The sequence below is a fragment of the Athene noctua genome, chromosome 11 (genome assembly GCF_965140245.1).
Source record: "Athene noctua chromosome 11, bAthNoc1.hap1.1, whole genome shotgun sequence".
Taxonomy (NCBI): Eukaryota; Metazoa; Chordata; class Aves; order Strigiformes; family Strigidae; genus Athene; species Athene noctua.
In genome coordinates, this window is record NC_134047.1 from 3,148,597 (window position 1) to 3,166,992 (window position 18,396).

Genomic DNA, 18,396 nt, shown 5'->3' on the forward strand with positions numbered 1-18,396 from the left:
TCTATTAACATAGCAGTGAATTCTGTAATGCTTGGCATAGAGGAAAAACTATGTGCTATCTCAGCATTCTTCTCATTCTGCAAAGGATTTTGGTGGCACACCACTCCAAAGCCACGTGTTGTAATTGTTAGGCACGACATGTCCCCTTCAGTCATAGATACTGAGTGAGTAGTGAACCATGTTCTACCTGGTTTCTCTAGCCTAAAGGCGGAGTAACTATCAGTGTTAGTTGAGTTACTTTTGATGCATATATGTGTGCATGCAGGCAAAGCTGAGGATAATCATGTTCCATTTAATTGAATTCTCAAATCCCATCTCTACTTTCAACACTTGTTTCTGCCTTTTTGTATTCATACACTTTGAAAAAAAACTCACAGAAAATACCACAGTGGCACCAAAATTAAAACTGTAAGCTTAACCATGTTGTTTCTTGCAATGCTGTAAACTAGTAACTATAATCTTTAGTGTGACTGACAACTGTAATAAATCGCTCTGATCAGTAGGTGCAAGTTCTATATTACATAAAACAAAAAGGGAGGACAACGCTATTAAAAGCTGATTGAAAGGCCACAGTTCTTTTCATCAGGCTACTCTGTCCACAGAGTGTGGAAGTTAAAACCTCTCTGGGGTGTGTAGCTATGAAGAAGATTCTGTTTAAGAACTACTTGTTGAAAAAAGCAAAATTCAAATAGTCATCAGTAACCATTCTTTCAGATGAGTTCTGGCAAAGGGGATAACGCTAAGATAGATCATTCTGTTGTGGACATCCCAAATTAGAATGACAGAATCATAAAAGCATAGAACAATTTAGGTTGGAAGAGATCATTGAGTCCAACCACAAACCTAACATGGCCAAGTCCACCACTAAACCATGTCCTTAAGTGCCACATCTGCACGTCTTTTTAAATACCTCCAGGGATGGCGACTCAACCACTTCCCTGGGCAGCCTGGTCCAATGCTTGACAACCCTTTCAGTGAAGAAATTTTTTGTAACGTTCAGTCTAAACCTCCCCTGCCACAATTTGAGGCCATTTGCTCTTGACCTATCGCTTGTTCCTTGGGAGAAGAGACCAACACCCACTTGCTACAACCTCCTCTGGGGTAGCTGTAGAGAGTGATAAGGTCTCCCCTGGGCTTCCTTTTCTCCAGGCTAAACAACCCCAGTTCCCCCAGCTGCACCTCACAGGACTTGGGCTCTGGATGCTTTACCAGCTTTGTTGTCCTTCTTTGGACACCCTCCAGCACATCAATGTCTTTCTTGTAGTGAGGGGCCCCAAACTGAATGCAGTATTTGAGTGCCAAGTACAGGGGTGAGATCCCTTCCCTGTCCCTGCTGGCCACACTCTTCCTGCCACAAGCCAGGATGCCATTGGCCGCCTTGGCCACCTAGGCACACTGCTGGCTCACATCCAACCGGCTGTTGACCAACACTTCCAGGTCCTTTCCCACCAGGCAGCTTTCCAGCCTCTCTTCCCCAAGCCTGCAGCGTCGCATGGGGTGGTTGTGACCCAAGTGCAGGACCCAGAACTGAGCCCTGTTGAACCTCATACAGTTGGCCTTGGCCTGTCCAGGTCTCTCTGCAGAGCCTCCCTACCCTCAAGCAGATCAACACTCCCACCCAACTGGGTGTCGGCTGCAAACTTACTGAGGGTGCATTCAATCCCCTTGTCCATATCCTTGTAAAAAGAACTGGCCCCCGTACAGAACCCTGAGGTATGCCACTTATGGCCAGCCACCAACTGTAATTCACTCAATTTGCCACAAGTCTTTGGGTCTAGCAATCAAGAAACAGAATAACTGTGCTGTCAAACATCAAATACCTGTGAGAGCTCAGTGTGTCTTTGCTGCTTTACAAGAGCTCAGGCAATTATTAAACTTTTATCTTCCTGGACTTGTAGCTGAACTATATAAGACATGCTGTTGCTAGATGGTAAACACAAGGCCTTCTGTCAGTCATTTCTCTTTAATAATTTTCCTGCTTTCTCCTGTTCACAGCTGTCAGCACCCATGCTTTTGGAGTCTACTTACTGTATTTTATTCCTCCCAGGGGTAAATCGTGTGGTGCTGATTGGTCTTCATCATCCAGTTTGTTTCTGTCCACTTTTGTCCACGTGCTGATATTTATCTGGGGAGGTTTTTTTCCTCTGTTGTTTTTTTAGTTAATTCTCAAGATGAATTTAACTTAAATTTTACATATATTTTTGTTTCTTGCTCTGTTGCAACATAAAGCTGTAATTCTCCTTCCTGTAAATTCTATAGCAATGGCTCTGCTGAGTTCCATTTGATTGGTGAGACAAAATAATTTAAACTTCTGCATTTTTCAAAATTTCATTGTGTCAGTTTCAAATTGGTATGAATTGGTACTTGCTAGTCATCTGAGCCAAGAATCTGGCCAATAAAGTCATATTTTGTTTTGCAAATAAGAAAATTCCTGTTCCTTAAGATGTATTTTAGCTTGCAAATCCACCTGCATGTGATTATATCTGGATTAAGTAGCAATTTCCTCCGGCTGCTTGTCAAGGTGTATGTATTCCATGTCGTATTTAAACACGCAGCTTCCTAAGGTGACCTCTTTTCTGCATGAATGTTGGCTTTGACCTTCATTTTGTTGAGCTCAGTTCATTACACATTCTCTCGTGCTTGCTCCTGCACTCTCTAGGGAATACTCTCATTTCAGCACACAGGGGGTTTCACTGCTAATGAAAATCCCTAAGCATCACAATTAAAATTTACTCTGCTGTGCTCAGTCTACTAAAAAGAACAATGTATATTGCAGTTAATAATCTAGATCTCATTAAAACCAACTTGAGTTATTTATTTCCTCATCAAGTCAAAGTCATTTACATGTATATAATAAACGTATATCTAAAGGGTTAAACAAAATGAGTCAGATTCTGGCATTACTGTCACTGGAATCACAGACATCTGTTCCAATATAACTTAGTAAAGATACTGCTCAAAAACAAGCAACTTCAGTGTTTCTTCTGTTAGCCAGAACAAGCTACTTCACCACTACAGAAAAGGAAAACTTACTCCATTGTTGTCTATCTCAGTTCCCTTATGCTAAGAATACTGTCTGGCATGAACAATCTAGAAATGTTTTAGAGTAAAATCCTTTCCTCAGAAAATCTGTTATGGCTGTTTCTTGTATTGCTCTGACTAGAATTGAATGAGTTTCTAAAATATGTTTAATTGAAACAAGTAAATAAATGTTCCACATATGATCAAGAGAAGTGGCACGGAGGGATTATCTGTGTCCACTTGGATAAATCTGAATAATCATTTGTGATAGAGTTCTCTCTGATGTAAATACTTTTGTATTTCATATCTCCATGCATATCTCTGTCTTTCATTCTTCCTGTCTGCTAAAAAAAATTCTCTGAAATAATGACAGTTTAGTAATGGTAGAGGTCCAACTCATCTCAATTTATATCTCATCAACCTGACATACAGTCCACAAAAGCTTTAGAGAAAGTAGCTCTTGCTGCCTTCTGAGTCACTTACGTGGAGCACCTATACAAGTCCTCTCAGATGCTGGAAGTCAAAACACACCCTTAGGCCAATACTCCCCCGTTTCTATCCTGTCCCAGGAAAGAAGCCTGAGCTTCTTCCCACACACAAAATCTCAGGCAAGGATCAACCCCACTGACATTTCCTGAGGCAACCCATTGGGCGTTGCTACAGCAGCAACGGCTGTGACGTTCAATTTAGTCTTTATTCTTCCCTTAGAAATGTATCCATGAGTCAAATCTCCATCTCTGCCAAACACTAATTCTTGGCATTGGTACTTATGCCTCGTCCATTTGGCTTCAGGCCTCTCTGTGGGTAGCAGTCACAATACCAGTAGCATTTATTAGCTGTGTTTTCATTATCATCTCTGTTATAACCACATTTTAATTTTAAATGACCGGAATATTAACCAAATTCCATATATTTAAAGGGAAGATCTTTACCTGATCACAATACATGAGGGTATTCAGCTTTTTTTTTTTTTTTTTTGTCTAACATAAGTAAAAAAAAAATAAAATAATTAGAATGGAATTGAGTTAATCAAGTTGAGTCTTAAATAAAATTAGTAGTCATGGTGAACTATAATGAAAGTGAGATGCATGTCTCATGAGTCTTTATTCAGCACAGTATTAACTCATAACTTTAGTACTTCATTATAATTTTACATTTAAATGGTATTTTCTCTTACAAACATCCAAAAGAAGACACATTGTGCTTGTGAGATGTACACAAAAAGTGTGCTTAATTTCTTAGCATTTGATACCGTTTGACTGAATCAATAAATATCCTTCCCTTAGGGGGGACTTTCACAGGTCTTTGAGTCAGACTTTAAGCCAGGAATTTGAAATTCTCGAAATAGACAAAGTTAGTGAGGCTCAATGTTGGTAGAAGTACCAGGAAGAATGACATTGGACTTCCCAAGTTCTGATTAGTTTTGCTTCAGGAACAATGAAAGTACTAGAAGTCTTCAAGGTAAATATATCCAGTGAAGAAACCTCAATCTGTGACTTTGACAAGAAAACATTTTTTTAAAACATAACAAAATGTTACGAAATCTGAAAGTCAAATCTCAGTTTTCTTAAATTCATATGAAAATTATACCAGGGGTTGTCACTGGAATATTTCATGTGCAGATAATTTATTTGTTAATTTATTAATAGAATTTTAAGTTTAAATATATTTTCGTTTAATATTAATCATCAGCAACTCATCTTTTTTTGATCTGAAGCTTTTCCTTCGATGTTAAAAATACACTAGGATGTAATTCACAGTGTTGTAAAGTTTTAAAAATACAGAGAGCAGCATCTGAAATTCTTAAGAGGAAGAGTTTATTACTGTTATTGTAGTAAGGAATTCTGTATTACTGTTGATGTTTTCCTATTCTTAGATTTCAACTAGGAAAATATGAAACTGTTATCTCCAGTGGTTTTCTGCAAAAGAGACGTTGTGTTACTAAAAGAAGACATTTTTGGCATATAATGCATATGTATGGCAGTATTTCACAAGGCAGAGATGTTCTGATGATACAGGAGCAAAAGATGAAATCTCATTTGTGAAATAAGTGGTGTGCTGAAGCTTACTCCTGTATGGAGAAACCAGGCAAATAAAGGAAGATTAAATAAAGGGCTTCGCATACATTTAGGAAGGATAAGTATTCTGCATGTACAAGCCAAAACATGCTATTTGTTGGTTACATAATGACCATAGGCTTGGGTGTATGAATGCAATGGAATGCAGCATTCATATCTGAATAATCAACAAAAGAGTTCTCTGAAAGGTTTGCTTTGGTTTTAGGCACACATTTTTAGGCCCACTTCTGAGAATGTACATCTGTCTTTAAAAAGTGATGAGTGTTTTATCATCAGCTGGTAAAGTGATGGCCTCAAAGACATTAACAGCATGTTCTTAGTCTATGTAGTAGCTTTGTCATGGAAAGCAGCAAACAGTTCAGATTTAAATTAAAAAGTAGGATGTTTATGGTAATTTTTCAGAAATAAGGGAGACGAGAATTTTCTACGTTTACATGCAGAAGACATATCTTCTGACATGAATTCACAACTGCATGTTTTCTGGTCAGCTTTTCTCATTGTGCTCTCCAGTGGAAAGGATCCAAGGTGTGATGAGTTTAGGAAGAATCTCTTGTGTGTGCATTTGAGATTTATAATAAACTTGGGCCTCTGGGGAGGTGTTAGAGCCAAGGAAAATTTAAAAGAAGATAAAATATAAAAGCTTTTAAAGGATAAGTGACTCAAATGACCATGATGCTTAATTACTAACTTCCTATTCCTGTGCAGTATGAGATCTGCTAGATAAAATGCATCACATTAGTGAAAAAGCCAAACACCTCTTTCATTAAAAGATACTGTATCATGAAAGGCAAGAAACAGCCTCCTGAAAGTGCTCTGCAATGCATATAAAGCACTTTTACTTATTTCAATTCACTTTGAAACTCAAGCATTGTAAAATCACCAAGCTACCTCTTCTTTATCAGCATAATTTATGAAGTAGAATTTCTGGAACGGTAGTTGTTTGCTTAGTCTCCATTTTCTCGCCTATTCTCAGTAAAATAATCATGTTCATCACTTACTAGCAGCAGGAAAAAAACAAAAAAACAAAAACCAAAAAAACCCCCAACAAAAAAACTCTTCTTCCACAGCAGTTTACGAAATGTATTCAGCTTAGATTTCCTACACATTAATACCCATAGTTACTCCAAACACTTTGTTTTTTAAAGTGTTCATACTGAAATTTTCTCACTTTTGAGTAACTGAGTGCAATATATTCTAATGCTCTTAAAACCACAATGCAATAAGATACAAAAAGAAGCTGTCACTAGCTGACTCAAGTTATGATTTTCATACCAAATTTTAACCCCAGAGACTGTGAAATGTGTAATATTATGGTCTCCAATTCTTATAAATTGGCCAGCATGACTCAGACCTAGCAGGAGCCTCATAGCCATCTGGCTGTAGCTTGGAATCGCTCTCCAGAGGGCAAATCAAGTTTCAGAGTACATCTTTATGTTAGAGTGAAGCAACTATAACTTACTGTTTCAAAACTTGTGATTTTGAAATAACCATAGTGAACCTGCAGACAACTACATGATTTGAAACTCAGAATTACACTCCATGCAACCACGCTGACATTGATGGGATCCATGGTGTCCCGATCCAATGTCGGGGGAGGTTCCGATACGATCCCAAGAGAGAGATTAAGACACAAACGAGGCCAAATGCGGTATTCCCAAAACAGGTTTTTATTATTAAAAAATTGAAGAGGAGTAGCGATAGGACAGAATGGAAGAAAAAGGCAGAAATAAAGCAAGGATGCGGGACGGGGCTGCAAGAACAGTCACCGCCAGGGATCCAGCGGCATTCCGTCAGTCCTCAGCCTCCAGTTCTTGGGCAGTGGGTGCACACGGGTCTGGCTTCGATGGTGGATGCACACCCAGCAAAATGTTCTGCCGCCTGTTTAAGGTCATCTATCCGCTGATCAGCATATCTGCTCGCCTTTAGGGTTTTTTTCTCTGGTCCCACAGGTTTTGTGGCATCTGGCTTCAGGGCAGGGAGGTTTGCCCCTTGTCAGTGCATCAGCAGTGCAGGCAGGGGTCTGGGGACACAGCCGGGACACAGAGGGCTCCAGGATGGGGCCAGCCCAGCACACCTCTGCCCCTTGGGGCTGGTCTGAAGAGTCCGGACAATGCAACCGCAAGGCAGTGGGGGGGCGTCCTTCAACACCCCCCGCTTCTCTGGGCAGCATCCCCAGAGCGATTCACAGGCCGCAGCAGCTTCTCCTGGAGGTCTGCACAGACACAGGCAAGCTCTGAGACACTCGTGACATTTCAGTCTCTCACACATGGGCAGAACTAAACCCGTAACTCTGGGATGTGTAACCATCACCAGCTGCATTTTTGCGTTATGAAGGCATGTGGTATGAAGGCATGGTAAGTGAACCATCAAAGAACTGAAGAGTCACTGTGACTGTCTGTAGGAACAACCTAAAGTTTTTTGCAGCCTTCACTTGTAGAAAGCCTCTTTGCAACGACTGGAAGACCTTTTGTCAGTGGGAAGCTGTGTGCCTGATACTGAACCCTTCTTGGCTGCAGAGATAATAAAATACCTTTGAGCATACGGGCTTACAGAATGCAGAGCTCAGAAGAGCATAATTAATAGAGCAGATTTCATTTTTCATAGCATGAAGATTGTCATCTTAGAAGAGGATATTACAGACCTTGCTTGCTCTGGTATTCCCAAAATACCCTGAGCTCCTATGGTAAAATTCCTACTGTGGATAAAACAACATGAGCTTAGATTTTTGCTTTACTGTTTCTATGAAAGCAAAATATCTAACCACTAAGGCAGCAGACAGACTAGTATGAAACAGAAGAATATCACTGTTGTGTAACAGCAGAGGATTGGTATACAAATTCTATATAATCTCCACAATCCAGTTGTCAGTCTAAGAAATTATTCATTGAAACAATAGTTCATAAAGAGATAGAAGCATCTCTTTAAAGAGCAGGTTGCTGAAGCTTTTTGCAGCTGAACGGTGGGATGGTTTCTAAGCCAGATAGGTCAGTCAGTCTGGCAGAAGAGTCTGTCTCCCCACAGTGTTAGCTTTGGGGTGGTGTACAGGCTAAGAAAGCCTTTGACATTACTTTTAGAAGTGTTATTTCTAAAATATTATAGGAAAGTAATTAAGAATGAAGGATTGTGTTTTTCTCTCCATTCTTACCAGCTGCAGTTTTTTAAACAGGATGTCTCAGAGGTCTCCCAATAAACCATGGTATGAATTCCTTCCCATTTACAGCCCAGTGCTGCATTGCTATGCCAGTGAGTAATTCTTCACTTACTGGGACTCCCTGAGTGAGTTAAGGTTAATTTCTGTGAAGAAAGGGTGAAATACCGAGCACACGGGTTACACAAGGGAGGTGAATTCTTCTGTCATTTCTTTTAGCCTTCAAAGTAAATTAAAATGCACAACTGGTGCACACCTGCTCCTGGATTCAGGTCCTACTTGCCTCATATAACTTTTCTATATTTATTAAATGATACTTTTCAGTATTTTTCTAGATCAGTTTTGCTTTCATGATTTTGGTGTCATACTTGGGATACATAAGCTTGTCAAAAAATGTTTGTTTGTCAGGAAAAAATAAGAAGCTGAAGAAGAAAAAGGTAAGAAACTTAAGATATTCTGTGTGCCTTATACATCTTGAAAGTATATGCATATTAGATGTATGAAAACTAGAGCTGCTGAGAAAGCGAAATTTCTCTCTCAGGAGGATTTTCAGTATTTTGCTGTTGGTTTTATCTTTGAGTAAAATGATAATCAAAATATTGGTATGGCTTTCAGAACAAAACCTTTAGAAAAAACCCTAAATTCAGAAACATTTATATGAAAATATTTTATAAAAATAGTATGGAGTATTGGCATACTGGTTTTATACAAACTATTTAAAAATTGCACATGAGAAATTAGCTGGAGTGGGTATCATTCTAAGATTCTTTTTATTATTACCTTTTAGATCAAACTTCATATTTCATTACTATTCTTTAAATAAAACATAAATAAATCATAAACAGCCAGGGGTTTTGTGCTCTCCTGGAGGAAATCTGAGATTTAATATATAAAATCATTTACTGTGTAAGTTGTGATGGATTCCTCATATAGTTTGTATAAGATGACTTAATGACTTGAAATAGCATAAAAACTCCCCACTGTCTCTGCTTTTCATGGACTTATATTGTTTTCTGCTTGCAGTTCTAGAAACTGGGTTCCAGGTTTTCCCTGTGCATTTAGATCTTGACCAAGAGCAAAAAAAACCTACCTAAAGCACTACGCTCACAATTTAGCTTTGACTGCAACCATTTTGCACAAAACCTTATTGCAATAAACTACTTAAAAATGCATGCTGTCATTTGCTCACTATGTTCTAAGCAGCAAGATGGACATTGCTTTAACTTGAGATTCAGCAGCCATTCAGTCATTTAAATTAACTTTAGCCTTGTAAGATCATTATTGTGAAAAGACTGAGACGATGATTATTCTGTGACACATGGACAGTAAAAATGGTTAATAAATTCTTTGTTATTTACAGTAAAATAAAAGTGAACACCCTAAAAGGGGAAGGCACAAGAAGGAAAGCTTATAAATGTGTAAGATGAGATTGGAACAAAGTAATACAGTGCACAAGTTCTTCATTAAATTCCAAATGTGAACAAAAGGATCAGTGGCTAGCTGAAAAAATAAATGTTGGCATTTAGTACAACATCCAGAGAGAGTATGCCACAATCAACTAATAATTAGTTCTAAAACACCCCTATGAACAGGTTTTCTTTTCAGAGATGAGAAAAGAGACACATGGCTTGGTAGAACCAAAGTACTGCTATAGGCATGTTTAACTTGTTTATACATTATGAGCTCTTAGAACAAATAAATAAAATAGTACTTACAACAGAGGGAAATTGAAGCACTAACACCAAAATTTGTGTACTTGTCTGTTCAGACTGAGACTCATTCATCTACAATCCATGACTGATTGTCAGATGTTAAGAGCTGTCATTCTCCTTGAGCAGAAGCAAAGATCCACATTCTTCTTCTGTAGATGAGGTCAGATGCTCAGACCTGGAAACTATTAAAGCCCCTGCTTTAAATTTTATATGTCCATATCACAGAATCCTCTAGGTTGGAAAAGCCCTTGAAGCTCCTCCAGCCCAACCATGACCCTCACCCTGACCGTTCCCAACTCCACCAGATCCCTCAGCCCTGGGTCAGCCCGACTCTTCAACCCGTCCAGAGATGGGGACTCCCCCCCTGCCCTGGGCAGCCCATTCCAACGCCCAACAGCCCCTTCTGCACAGAAATCCTTCCTCAGAGCCAGCCTGACCCTGCCCTGGGCAGCTTGAGGCCATTCCCTCTGGGCCTGATGCTGGTTCCTTGGCTCAAGAGACTCATCCCCCCTCTCTGCACCCTCCTGTCAGGGAGCTGCAGAGGGCCAGGAGGTCTCCCCTCAGGCTCCTCTTCTCCAGACTAAACCCCCCCAGTTCCCTCAGCTGCTCCCCAGCAGACCTGTGCTCCAGACCCTGCCTTACCTGAGGCATTGTTTGCCCTGCATGTTCTATGACTTAAGTTCAGAATCTCTGTGTATGTCTAAATTTAGTAAGTAACAGTTAAGAGTTTATTCAGCTTCTATGTCATTGCTTTCTCCCTCACTGGGAAGCCAACCTCTAAAGCTCTGAACATCTGCTACCATGTAGCAGAATGGCAATACTGGTGTCAGAGTGTAACACTGGTGCTGGAATTAGGGACAACTGTATTCTCGTTTAGCATATGGCAACATGTGTTCTCATCAGTCATTTATCAGCTAATATGTGCCTACATCTGAATCTTAATGAGGGGGAGAGAGTGATGAGTGAATGCCTGCTCTTGGATACGTAGAGTTCTCTGAAACATCACATAACAAGGTTAAACAAAGATCAGTTGAAATGAGTTGCTCCTGAAAGTCCACACTGCATACTTAGTACTAATTTCTACAAGTAATTGGAAATCTTCTAACATTTGAAACTGACAGTTTCTATGGACAGTTCCTACAGATTCTGCAAACACAAGGAGAGTCTTCAAGTTACTGGCAGCAATCAGGACTACGTCCACAAAACATTAACTAGAAGCTGTCTCAACTGAATGAACTGTGTATTGGAAAAAAACACTAAGATTTTACCTTAAAAATGGAAATGGAATAGTATTCTTTCTCTGGTAACTACTTAAATCTGTGTAGAAGCTGATGAAATGATTTACTTTACCGATAATTTTCCACATTTATGAGAAATAAGATGATGGAAAAAAATAATGAAATAAGATGATGGAAAAAACTTCAAATAGTTTGGCTGAGATATTACAGATGAAAAATAAATATGAGATAGTCAAATTGATTAATGGTTATGACAACACTAAAGCCTCTTCACGTTGCTTTGTTTTTTCCTTTCAAGACTGAACAGTGTGTACAGCTTTGTGTATTCACATAGACTGAATTTGTTATGTAAAGATTCTCCATAATTTAATTCACTGCATATCAGTGGAGTTCATGTTTGGGTACTCTGCATGCTAGGTGTTAAATTGCAACAAATGTGGAACTGATCCAAAACTTTAAAAGAGCTGTAATCTTGATTACAATGAATTTATTTTTTTTTGTAGTCAGGATACAGGGTTGAATCCTGATACAAGATCTACCACCAGTGTGATAAGATCTAGTCCTAAGAGAACAATCCAGCTTCTGTTAGAATGGATAGCAAGCTTTCCATCATCATTAATTATTTCTGGGTTGGATCCTAAACTGTCTCTAAGTGTGTGTATGTTAAGTTCTACAGAGAACCTTTTTCTTAGAAAATGACATTCTTGCACAGATGATGTCTGGCTGTTTGGAAAATGCAGTTCAACCTTTGGGTGAAAGATAAGCCCAGTGGGAATTTAAAAAAAAATAATAAAATCTATAACTTGGAGATTGTTTTTCAGCTACTGCTTGGCTGAGGAATATACCAAGTAACTTGCTTTCCTTTTGATCACGGACACTAAATCATTTACTGTTCTTTTGTATGTACTCCATGACATTGAAGTTTGCTGCTTAAACTATTCTAATGTTTAATGCTTAAATTAGTCCGCTCTGTTTAAATGACACTTTTGGCTTTTGTACTCAAGAAATTATTTTGCAGTAAAAAGGAAGGACAGCAGAATAACAAGGGTCTCTCAACTACAGGGGATTTTTTTGAGACCATCCTGATATTTTAATGTGATGTTAGTACCATTTTGTTTTAGAAAATTATTTCCATTTCCCTGAAACAAACATTTTTTATACAATTGTATCAGGAATATTTGACATTTCTAATGGGAATTCTGGTATTTCAGATGTTGATTTACCATAGAAGAATAAATCTGAGTATTGAGCAAAATCCAAGTAATCAGTCAGAATAGATTTAGAGCAGCAAAGATCTATACAGAAAAGTTCACAGATAGGTGGTAACTTGGGGAATTAAGTCCACATGCATGTTTTCTTGGTGGCAGTTCTAGTTAAGAACCTCCTGGCTTCAGCATCTTTCAGTGACCCCTCAGTAGTGCCAGTACAACAAATGGTACCCGATGCTGAATCATCAGGAAGCTGACTTGAGTTAGTAATGACCCACCATTTTGTTTCTAATTTCCCTCATCCCTCAAATTTTCTGTCTAAAATAAATGAGAGTTAGAATAGAGGTGAGAATTGGTATTTAAGGATGTTGGGAAGGGGAAGTGCATGTGTTGAAACCTAAGTATAAATGAGCAGGTTGAATTTTGCTTTTTTTTTTTTTTTTTTCCTGTATCCACCTTCCATTCAAAAGCATTTTTAAGCAAATCAGGCTTTTTGTGTCAGTTCCACAGGAGAAAGAGTGATTGCAACTACTAGCTGGAGCAACCATGTTACATGTAAAGGTGGCTGCTAGAGTCCAGAGTGCCTTTGTCTAATTTTGCACCGCTGTGTTCTGTTGGCAAAGGTTAAGTTGAAGCTGCGTGGGAAGCAGGTTCTGGAAATTGTCTTTAACATAGGAGAGCATTTTAAGTTAGCCAAGTCTTTCAGTGCTGCCAGAGGAGGAAATCCTATCCCCACTTGTTCATTCCAGCCCCTACCTTTTGTTTACACAAGAGCCATCCATGTTGTAATGCAAAAAAACCCCAAGTCTGGGCACCGATGTTTATTTATTTTGCCAGGTGAGTTGTAACTGGGATCAGTTCCCTGAGCAGCCATATGAACATTTCTTCTGGCTGAAGTGATAGTTTTGTTGGTATATGGAGGGCTTTCAGCAGCAACATTGGTTTACAGCAGTTTTCAGTGCTCAAGGAACCATGAGCGCAGTTCTCGAGGAAGGACTGGCAGCTTGCTTTAAAATGAGGGAGCAAAAGGAGAAATGGCTACCTTAACCTTGATGTTGGTCTCAGTATATCTCTTGCATTTGTAAATCAATACTACATAGAATAATGCATGCATCACTAAGCCCACAAAGAAGATATAGTAGTGGATTCTCTGCAAAGCACAGAGCTTAGTGCAACTTCCATTAACACTGAGTTAAAAATATAGCCCAAAGCATGAATCGAGGATAAATACCAGATGTGGAGAATAAAAGATATGCTTTAGTTTATTCTTTGTCTGGACACCTGCAGTTTCATGACTCTTTCCCAGCTTATTTGTGTTAACCTGTCTTTATATCACACTCAGCTTCTTTTCTTGCTCATCCATTGATGCTCCCTCTGGGGCAGATTGTTCCGGGCTGTGTTGTGAGAGCACACAGTCTGCAAAATCAGGATATGGCTGCAGTTCCAGCATTTCCCTGCGACTGTTTTCTGTGTTCAGTCCTTGAAATTAAGGATACATTAAAGGAATGGGAACTATATGAGGTCACGTCTTCAATTCGTATCCTTGTGTCAGGTACAGTGAAGACAAAGAAGATAAAATACATTATCTATTTTCCTGGCCCTTACATTTATTACTTAGTCACCTGCAGTTAAAGAAAGCGAATCAGATGGGGCAAGTGGTCAGTTCCAGTGATACATTTCCAGCTTCTCTCACCTCATTATATACCTGCATGGGGAAAACAGCCAAATTATTTTTCTACTATTATTGATTTCAAAGAATAACATTCTCACCTGGGCTGAGACTTTGTATGACAAATTTCGATGCAGTGTGAGTTCTTTATGCTTGAGCTGTAAACCAAGGCATGAAGAAAGGATTTTCATAATAGAAATGCTCACACACCACATTCATTGTATCAGCATGAACTGTGGCACTATAATAAAGGTTGTTTTAATTTGACTATAAATGAATAGATTGCTGTGAATCAATTGCAATCTAATAAGGGTCTTATTGTAAAACCTACTGATAAGATGGAGTGGCATTGTTCTGAACCGTGCTTCCTGGGAATGACATTTCAAAAGAATTTAATGCTGACTTTTATAAATCTTTGATCAGTGATACTAATGGAAATACAGAAACACCTATCTCCCAATGTTTCCACTTTTCAATAAACTGTTGCCAGATTATTATTAAAAGATAATTCTATTCCTTAAAGCTTTAGTCTGAGAGGGACTGAGCTGCTCCTGGGTAGTGTGCTCTTAGCTCCTATTGTCTGTATGGGAGGCTGAGGGTACTTAGCAGTTCACAGATTTGGCTCATGAGCACAGCAAAAAGATGGAAGTAGACTGTCTAAGGTGTCTAAAATAGGTGTCTAAGACAGGAGTGATTCGGTTGTTTTCAGGTGGACTCTAAAATCAGCCAATCTCTCTACATTGTCCCAAACTGTAGCCTAAATAACTGCACACTAAATGCGTAATTTTTTTGCATGGCTAAAATTAGGAGGGCATTAAGAATCAGAGTACATTTTAGTGGAAATACTTCTTCTTAGATTATTAAGAATCTAAGCCCAGGACTGCTTCATGATTTCCATGGTAAAAGATCACGTGCTGAAGGATAAGAAACATGTAACCAAACCTTATCTGTATGTTAATTCTTCTCTCAGAAACAATCCACTATAAACTATATAAACTCAAACCTGCTCATAAGAAAGATAGAACATTTTTGTGTCTCCTTAAAAAAGGAAGAGAAAAACAAAACAGGAAGTAACACTGCAGTTTCTGAGGGATCATTCTGTTATCCCAGTTTTTTTATCAATGCTCTTGCTGCCACTTAAGAGTCCAAAATTTCTGTTTCGTGACTAGAAATACCAAGCCTATTTTCCTAGTACTTTTAGACACACGTGTAATCATTTTGACAGCTTTTCAGTGTTGCTGAATGTATTGATCCTGAAAGTAAATGGCTCTTTGACTAAGCATTTGTGCTAAAAAGCTGTAGTTGTCATTTGCTATTCTGAAACAATTAAAATTGAAAATGAATTGACAGGTATAAAAGTATCAGGGCTATCCACAGGCAGAATTAACAATAATAACAGCCTTATAAGAAATTTTGATTTGTACTTGAAGACATTAACTAATCTCTAACCGGTAGAGTTCAGGCGAAGAACTGTGAGAGTTGTCTGATTATTTTCACTCTGCTGTTACAGATTTCTTCTGCCTTCTTTTGAAGAATCCAGTATTGACAACTGTCAGAAGCAAAGTATTGGACTATACGCAAGGTAGTTTATTCCATGATGGCAGATTCTATGATCCTAGAGGCTTTCTCTCATTTGCAATTCTCATATATTTCTTTTATCCTTTTTTCCCCCAAGCCTCAGTCACACTGTCAAGAAGAAATAACTCTGTGTGATTTAGCTGACCAAATATGTCAGAAATCATGAAAAATTACTAGTCCTATGGTAAATGGTCAAAGAAAAGGAGAGAGTAGAAGGAAAATTATACACCCAGACTATCTGGCAAACACTTATTGATAGCAAATGCATTTGTGGAACTTAGGAATGGCTTATGAATGATTCATAAACAGAATGGTGATAGATTTTGTAACAAATAGAATCAGCAACAAATAATTTGAAAAACCTTGAAAATACAATGTGTGATATTCTCAGATTAATCACTTGACTGAGTCTCTAAATTCAGACAATCATATTTATCTGAATCGCCTTGTAGATTTATTACCTGCACAGCGAGGCAAGATGCTAAGGCACAGGAGTTTCTTCTGTTCCCTTTGGCTTTAGAAATATTCAGTTATGTTTTGCTCAGATACTCTGTCATTTCTGATTCTGATCCTTATCAGATCCAGAAGAATAAAAGGTGTATGAAAAAGCAACCAAACTTAAATTCAGTTACAACTTAGCTGACTAAAGATAAGATTTAAATCAACATTCTTGCTTATGGCCTATTTGTAAACTCCTTCATTAACAGATTAAAAGACTGACAGTCTAAAACATCATTATTTTAAAACTTCATATAGAAAACCTAAAAAAACACATAGAGGTTTTAACCTTCTCAAGGAGAAATAGCCTCACACTACTACATGTTTCTTCACACACTGAAGTATGTTAAAAACTTCTTTCTCTTATATTTCCTCATTAGTGATCACTGAAGCAGAGGGACATTGTGTTAAATTGACATGACTAGTTGCCTTCGGTATAGGTACCAGGAGAGACTTATCCTGTCTTTACTTTTAAAGTAAATTTCATGGGTAAGGGAGAAGGTTGGCAGATGTGATCCTCTACTATCTAGGGAAGGTACAAAACACAACTGTGTTCATAGAGGATCCTTCTAGGCTGTGCAGCCTCTGGAAATGCTACATCAGCATTGAGTGAAGTAACTCTGTTTTCATTAATTCTGCAGTCATTATGAGAAAAAAAGAAAAATCTGTTTGGAGTTGATTTTCTCCACTAATATCCAAGAGTTTAGGGGCTTTGTCAGTCCAGCTGACAAAGAGCAAGAGTTTATGTCCAGGATTCCCAGCTTCTGCTCTGCTTTGAATACAATGCATAAATATTAATTGGATAAGAATGAGTAACAATAATTCTTTGGCCTGCTGGTTTGGTAGGCTAAAATTCTAATCTCTAATGTAAAAAATATAGTATTTTATGCTGAAAACCCAACTTCAGCAGGAGAGAGATTAAGAAATATCCATTCCAGGAAATACAGTGGCTCAACATTTAGGGTATTATCTTGATAGCTTGAAGGAAGGAAAAAGATACGGCATTGCCCTCACCCAGTCCAGGCACAGACGTACTCAAACTACTGGTCCAATTAACTTAAGGGGAAAACACATGTCTCTTCTACTTGTTTGCATCCGTAGTTAAGAGGCATGAAACACATCCATAGGCTCAGGCCCTGCAGAGAACACTGGAGGAGGAAGTCACTTTTTGTGAGCCCCATCGGTGCTTACAAGTAAGGCAGAATGGGAGCTTTTCAGTGCCATTATGGCTTAAGACGTTCCAGGCTTTCTCAAATGTTGAAATGTAGACACTGTGGGATTTTACAAACTGAGCCACAGGTACCAAAAGATTTACTGCACTAAGCAATAGCTGAACAGGGATCATACATATTCCAACTGAGATGGTTTCAGGTGCCCAAAGGGTAGTTGGGTGGCTGATTTACTCCATGAATCAAATGTCATGTCTTGAGAACATTCTAAAAATCAGAATATTACTGCCTAGTTCTACTCTTTGCTGTCTAATCCAGTAGTATATAGCATAAATCAATTTAATATTACAGGATTAATTCACACCACATTTTATGTAACACTGTTGTCTTTCCATAGCATATTTCTTTTGCATAAAATTTATATATTTTTAAAAAAAATCTGTCATTGTTCATCTTTATCATACTTTTGAGACATTTCAAACAGATGATTACAGAGAAGAGTCAGAGGACCTTGCAAACAAAGCAGAGAGTTGTGTTTTAGACTAATTGTTGCTTTGGGCATCTCTTCCTCAGCACTTTTTTATGAATTAAAGGAAATTCCTGATATCATATTGGTCTCTCTACACTGAAAAAGAAGACCGGAGAGAAAAATCCACTCCATAGTATACGTTTTTCAATAATTTACCACTTTCAGGATGTCACTGAGATGATTATATCCTTGTATATTTAGTATTACCACCTAAAGGGTTGTGTTTCATTTTGTAGATACTGTGTTCATTTACTGTGGCACCTGTTATACCTTCACCAAGAATGAAGAGCCTTGCTTTGAATTTAAGAACTAGCCAATAAACTAAGAGCTAAAAACCATTTCTATGTAAGTCAATATGATTTTCTGTAAAGACCAGAGGTGGGTCTTTAAGGACTCACATGAGGGTTAAAAAGGATAAGCAGATCTTGCAAGTAAGTGGAGAAGACTTGCTCTGTGCATGCTGAGGGCTGTCTAGAAGAAAGTATGGAGATGAGGTTAGGAGATATGGACAAATGAGCAGGTGTGGCTGGAAATAATAGCAAAGCAAA